A 7,506-nucleotide genomic window follows, 5' to 3' on the forward strand; every position below is an offset into this window, starting at 1 on the left:
CGGCCCTATAGGCCAGTGGTGGTGAACCTTTGGCACTCCAGATGTTATGGACTACAATTCCCATCAGCCCCTGCAAGCACGGCCAATTGACCATGCTGGCAGGGCTGATGAGAATTGTAGTCCACAACATCTGGAGTGCCAAAGGTTCACCACCACTGCCCTATAGGCTGAAGGGGTGCAGCCCTCTGTTTCAACTTACTACCATCTCTGCCTGAGGGCTGCGCCCACGTGAGGCCTTTTCACGAGAGGATTTCCTGTCGTTTGGGTGCTGAACTGCCATGTTTTCCCCTTGCTTTCCCGTTTGGTGTCTTTTGTGGGTGTCCTTGTCACTTCTCCACACTTTCTCAAATCAGATCAAAGGTGGTTGGAGAAAGTGTGGAGAACTGATGAGGAAAACACGGAGACAAAAAAAAGAAGGAACTAGGCAGTGAAGGGGCACAGAAACTGTGAGGAAACCTCCCTGGCAGTTTTTCTCTGCCTGGGTTTTCTTTTGGGGGTGGGGGAACATTTATTTCACTGAATGTGGTCCTCTAATTGTCTGCCTTCCAGGTTTTCCCCATCTTGAGATGCTGTTCTCTCAGGAGTTCCCAACAGTGGGCCTGGGGAAACCAGGTGCCTGCCAGCCCCTTTCCTGGTGCCTGCCCGCAAAGTGTTTTTAGAAGCTGGTTGGAGCCACGTGGGGTTCTTGCGCAGTATGGCATCCGGTTGGCCACTGGAGATCTGACTGGCTGTGTAAAATAAAACAACGTTGTTTTAGATGCCACTGTTGGTTTTGTTTTCTTTCGTTCTTCTTTCTAGTGTATATTTACATTAGCCTCTTCCCCCTGCTCTTGGGCTTCCTCTGTGTTTGTGGCTCCATCATTTTGTCCAGAGGTGGGATCCAGCAGGTTCTCACAGGTACCCGAGAGTAGGTTTACCACTATCTCGTGGTGTACCGGCAGAGGGGTTGCTACTTTTCACTGGGTGATTTTGCCACATGATTTTTGCCTTAGTTACGCCACGCCTCGCTTCGGGCTTCCTCAGCAGTAGGGCTACGCAGAACTTGAAGCTAGTCTAGCAGGGAGGTGCACTGGGGTGCGTGGGCAGTCATGCGCTCGGCGCAGCAGTATCTTCGCCCAAGTGACTTCTGGGCGCATGCGGCTGCATCTCTTGCCACAGCCCCGGGCCTTCAGCAATGTTCCCGCCCCCGGAAATGCCCGGCTATACCCCCGCCGCCGTGTTCCCCGGGCCCAGCCCCTGCATTGGCATGCTTACGCCACTGTTTGAATCCCACCACCATGGGAACCTGTTACTAAAATTTTTGGATCCCACTACTGATTTTGTCACTCGCGCTGCTTCCTGTGGCAGCCATTTTATAGTTGCACCAGGCATCCTTTGGCTGATTACGTGCAATGTGCTTTGCTGCATGATGGGAGCGGATGTCCGCCACAGCAAGAATTCTCCTTGGTACCATAAGTTTTCTTCCTAAAAATAAGATACAGTGTCTGTTACATTAATTTTTGCTCCCAAAGATGCGCCTATGTTCCTTTTTTCAGGGATGTCTCCCATTTTTTCTCCAGCCTCCACAGCTTCATATATATGCTCTGGTGTTCTGTTCGACAGGCATGCTTCCCAACAAAACCTTTGCTACGTCTGACTTTCGGGGGATGTTTTATATTTAGCACTTCAGCAAAACCTCTACTACGTCTTATTCTCAGGGGATGTCTTATTTTCGGAGAAACAGGGTATGACCCTCAAGCTCTGCTTTCACTTCCCATTCTCTCTGCAGCAAGCAAGACTACTTTGAGCCTGACTTTTACCGTGTTTCCCCGAACATAAGACAGTGTCTTATATTAATTTTTGCTCCCAAAGATGCTCTATGTCTTATTTTCAGGGGGTGTCTTATTTTTCTGTGTTCTGTCTTTCGGCTCGGCATGCTTCCCAAACAAAACTTTGCTAACGCCTTACCTTTCTTTCGGGGATGCCTTCCTTTATTTTTCAGTGACTCTCCAGCAAAACTCTTACTACTATGTCTTATTTTCCGGGGATGTCTTATATTCGGGGAAACAGGGTAGTTCATTTTGCTGCCAGAGTGGGGAGATTTGCCAGTGAGCACAGCTTTGCCTGGGAGATGTTCACTCTACTTACGGCCAGCCTTCCCTTGCCCTCGGGCCACTTTGCACACACATTCCTCCTCACCCCCCCCCCCTTCCATATTGCCAGCTGCTTCAAGTAATGGAAAAAAAGCTCACTCACATAACACTGACCTTTAATTCTCTTGATATTTTGAGATATCAAGCTTGGAAATAACAAGCTTCTGATCTCTGGTGGAAACAGCACCTGCAGCAGGAAGTATTTTTGTCAGGGATTTGAGCCATTGGGGTGATGGGAGGCAGGAGAAAAGGGGAGGGGGAGAGAATGTCTGCTCTAGGACGGTCCCCTTCTTTAGCTGCCTGTGGACCAGGGAATTGCTTTGCCTCTTTCATTTGTGTATGGGTGGTGGTGTTGGGGAGTATTACTTTTGGAACAGAGGTATTGACATAAGTGCAGCTGAAAGGGCTAAACCAGCTGTTTTGACTACGGGGTGTGATGAGATCTGTGCCTTTAAGGATCATGTGAGTGTACAAGAGTGCACACAAAACTCTTGTGTGGATGCTCAATCAGTAGCAGTGATGATAGGGAAAAAACCTCCCCACATGAGCACAGCCTCAATCTGGGTGGGATGAAATGTTGGTGTCTCTTCCCCACCTCTGTTGAGTTGGCCATATATTTTGGCTTCTGCTTGAGTGCCAAGAAACCTTTCTCCTTCTCTGCTCCCTGTGTGCTATATCACCTTTGTTATGGGTGGCCTGGGCCGTGCTTGTTCCACCACTAGCAGTGTTATGTTGTATGCTGCAAGGCAGAAATGGGCCAGAAAGTAACATATTCTAGGGATTGTATGCCTTGCAGCAGTGGCGTAGGAGGTTAAGAGCTCATGTCTCTAATCTGGAGGAACCGGGTTTGATTCCCAGCTCTGCCACCTGAGCTGTGGAGGCTCATCTGGGGAATTCAGATTAGCCTGTGCACTCCCACACACGCCACCTGGGTGACCTTGGGCTAGTCACAGTTCTTCTGAGCTCTCTCAGCCCCACCCACCTCACAGGGTGTTTGTTGTGAGGGGGGAAGGACAAAGAGTTTGTAAGCCCCTTTGAGTCTCCTACAGGAGAGAAAAGGGGGATATAAATCCAAACTCCTCCTCCTCTTCTTCTTCTTCTTTCGCCTTTCTTTCGCCTCTTCGCTGCTCTTCGCTGCCGCCTTTTGTCGCCGCTGCCAGTTGCCGCCGCTGCCTTTCTTCGCTGCCTTTCGCTGCTGCCTTTTGTCATTGCCTCACGTCAGTTGTCGCCAGTTTCTTCCTCTTCGTCTTCTTCTTCTTCGTCGTCGTCTTCTTCTTCTTCTTCTTCTTCTTCTTCTTCTTCTTCTTCTTCTTCTTCTTCTTCTTCTTCTTGCCATGACTCTATCTATTATTATACTCTCCCCCTTTAATAGTAAAATACCTCACCTCTCTTGAGTTTGGGGCAGGGGGTATTGGGGCTGGGGCAGAATAAGGAGGGTACTGATGAAGCATCATGGAATATTCTGGTCCTTTGGTGGGTCAGGTGAATAGCCTGCCGCTGTTTGGTTTTGTCTCTCTCTTATTCCTTCCCCGCTTGTCCCTGAGAAAAGAGGTAATGAGCATTCAAAAACAGATGGCGCAGAGGAGAAACCTACCCTTTGGTACCCCTTGATGACTTCGAAGCAATGTTGCCGACCATTGGTGGGGTGTAGTGACCGTGCAAAGTTGTATGAAAATGTGTTAAAGCCACCATCCCTTGTGTAGCTTAATATACTGGCAGCTGTTGACTTCTCAGAGGCCAAACACTTGTGTCATCCTGAGAAGAAAAAGAAGGGATGGATTTATATCCCCCCTTTCTCTCCTGTAGGAGACTCAAAGGGGCTTACAATGGGAATCAAACCCGGTTCCTCCAGATCAGAGTGCACCTGCTCTTAGCCACTACGCCACTGCTGAGTCAAGTAAGCAGAGGCAAAAGAGGAAGGCAGAACAGCGAGTGTGCATGGCAGCTGCAGAAGCAGAGGTGGGATCCAGCAGGTTCTCACAGGTTCCCAAGAGTAGGCTACTAATTATTTGTGTGTGCCGAGAGGGGGTTACTAATTGGTGATTTTGCCACGTGATTTTTTGCGGCTCCTTTAGTTACTCTCCTCTCAGCAGTAGCGCTGCGAGAACTTCTGAAGCAGTCTAGCAGGAGGGTGCACCTCCCAAGGCGGGCGCGGGCAGCCTGGGCGTCATATGCGTGCATTGAAGTTTCCCGCTTCTGCTGACCGGGCGCCCTATCATGCCCCCTTCAGCCCCATTGGCTTACAGTCTCCACAGTTTGAATCCCACCACCATGGGAACCTGTTACTAAAATTTTTGGATCCCACCACTGTTCAGAAGGGAGAGTGGAAGTGGTGGGCGTTAGAGGCACCTCCCCCAGGAGGGCACAGCAAGCCGGAGGGGTCTCTTCCCTCCCAGGTGTATCATGGATCCCTGCTTGTCTTACCAAGAAAAGATGCCTCATAGCAGCATCATAGATTGCCAATAATTTGCAGAAAGAATCTTTATCCAAACAGCTTTTGAATTTGTTTTAAAAAAAGAAGATATAGCCCTCATAAAAACTACCTGTGATGTACCCCAAAGAGGGAACCCTCCCAACCGAAACGGACCAGCCATTTACTTTACACGAAAAATCCCAGCGGCTTCCCGTCCTGAGCCCTTCCCTGCCCCCATGACGGTGTCTGGCTTCATGCCAACAACCAGACCAGGTGCAGCAGGCTAGGCGTACCGTGGCACCCCCTTTCTCTCAAAAAATGTGCTCTTCTGGGGGAAAAAATGCACATATTTTTCACGCCCCGTGATCCTCTGGCACGGCGTGTGCAGGAATCGGTGGAGGACCTTCACAGTGACCTCTCTGGATATCTGCATATTAGAAGGGCACAGTCGTAAAGCAAAAGGCGGCGTTTCTTGAGACGCGTGCCAGAAGAAACCTGATATAAAATGTACCACAGAGATGAAAGATACACACAACTCAATAGACAAAATCAGGAGTCATGTGGAATTAGGTGAGGGGGAATAACTAGGAAGTGGGAAGATTCCCTTGTCTGTTCACCAGGGGTGATCGGAGCCTGGCTGTTGTTTGGTAAAGGGGCAGATGCTGGGGGTTACTCCCCTCAGTAAACCCTCTCTGCTGCATTCCTCCACTTCCTTCCAAATTTCCAAATTGTGGAAGTCCCCTGGAATGTGAAGGGAAACATCTGTCAGGCCTGCGCCATGCTCGACCTGGCAGCTCGCACGTCCACACCAAGGTCACAAATGGCTCTGCCGTTATCATCACCTGAGGCTAAGGAGGCCTCCCCCTCAGTGGTGGGATCCAAAAATTTTATTAACAGGTTCCCATGGTGGTGGGATTCAAACTGTGGCGTAACGCCAATGGGGCTGGGTGGGGCACGACGGGGGCGTGGCCGGGCATTCCGGGGACAGGGCATTAATAATTTCTCTGTTACTGTAAAAAACTCTTACTGTAAAAAAACAGTTCCTAATTTCCAGCTGGCATCTTTCTGTCCATAATTTAAACTCATTATAGCAAGTCCTATCGTCTACTGCCAACAACAGAAAACAACGGCTTCTCCTGTCTAATTGGACTGCCTGTCAACATACTTTCTAATATCTCTTTCTCTTAAATCACTTAATTTTGTTTCTAGAAATCAAAAGAAGGATACTTTCCTTAAACCAGGAACTTTACCATATTTCTAAAACATGTTTTTAAAACAGCCCAACAGGGAGAATGATCCCGTTTTCTACCTTCGCTAACCAGCCACATAGGAAACAACAGGACTTTATGATTTTTGGACCTAATGGAATTTCTAATGGAAAAGCGGACCCAATTAGTAACCCACTCTCGGCTCACACAAATAATTAGTAACCCACTCTCAGGAACTGGTGAGAACTTGCTGGATCCCACCTCTGCTCCCCCTGCTTGCGTGTAACTAGTCAATAGAGCTCTTATCTGCCTTCCTCCAAAGGAGCGAACGGTCTGTCCTAAACACTGCCTCTGTTCCCACCATCCTTTCTAATGCTGATATTATGGGAATGCGGGGGTGGGGTGGGGATTATGGGTTCTGTAACTTACAGGTATATACCGAGGCCAGAGAGCCAAACTTTCGTTTCGGCTACCTGAGCCTTGGGCTGACACGGTTCCAATAAAGCTCTTGAAACCTTCTTGAGGCTTGCTTGATGACCGGAGTAGCAGACCCTTAAATCTCTTTTCCCTCCGAGGCACCTGCAAATGCCAGATGAAGCAACTCTTCCCCACCCACCCCCTGCCCCAACCCAGCTGGTTCTACAGCAGCAGCACCAAGTCCTTTGAGGGAAGGGAAACACCCCATGACTGCTTTGAAAAACAAAACTATACCCTGTCCCATCAAAAGATAAAAACACGGTTCTGCATTGTGAAAGTAGTGAGCTTCCTGTAACGAACTAGTAAAGTTCAGGCAAAAGCAACCGTTATGAGTTCTTTATTGAGCTGGCATTCTTAGTCGGAAACAAGCAATGCGAGAACCGAAACCCAGATCTCAATCAACAGCTTTTACAGGGTACTAGACAGGCTCCCGCCCAAAGAGTATAAACAAGGCAGGATTTCACACAGACAAGCAAGCAAGTGAAAGATAACCAAAACAGCTAAATTCCCCTTCCCAGGTGTTCAGCCAAAACCTCCGGCGGGAACCTTTTCAAGGTCAGAAAACACACACACACCACAACCTTACATTCTGCCTCTCCTAAGAAACATCTCCCCCCTGTATACCTCCCCCCTCCTAAGAAACACCTCCCCCCTCTCCACTGTAGAAAAAAAGTCCCGATATTAAAATGGCCACTGCGGATAAAGCCACCCATCTCTCTAGACCAGCGGTTCTCAACCTGTGGGTCGCAACCCCTTTGGGGGTCGAACGACCCTTTCACAGGGGTCACCTAAGACTCTCTGCATCAGTGTTCTCCATCTGTAAAATGGATAAATGTTAGGGTTGGGGATCACCACAACATGAGGAGCTGTATTAAGGGGTCGTGACATTAGGAAGGTTGAGAACCACTGCTCTAGACTCTCTTGGGCTATCACAGCAGAATACAGCTAAAATCTTGTGTGGAATAATTACCTTGTGTGTAATTAGCCTTTGTGTGTGAGCCATCCTGAGCCTAACTTTGGTTGGAAAGGGCAGGGTACAATTCCAACAAAATAAATGTAAATAGCAACCAATACGCCAGAAGGTCTTCTCTTAATATTCTCTGGACACATGCCAAACTGTATTTAGACACTTTTCTGAAAAAAACCCTTTTCTGGAATTATCTCTGCACACCTTATGAGCGCTCTATAAAGACACCATATTATTTTATTGCAGGATGTGTGTGGATAGGTGCATGGGATCAAGGCTAAGCAAGTTTATGGCCGATGCAAGATGGAA

The sequence above is a fragment of the Sphaerodactylus townsendi genome, linkage group LG12 (assembly GCF_021028975.2).
Source record: "Sphaerodactylus townsendi isolate TG3544 linkage group LG12, MPM_Stown_v2.3, whole genome shotgun sequence".
Taxonomy (NCBI): Eukaryota; Metazoa; Chordata; class Lepidosauria; order Squamata; family Sphaerodactylidae; genus Sphaerodactylus; species Sphaerodactylus townsendi.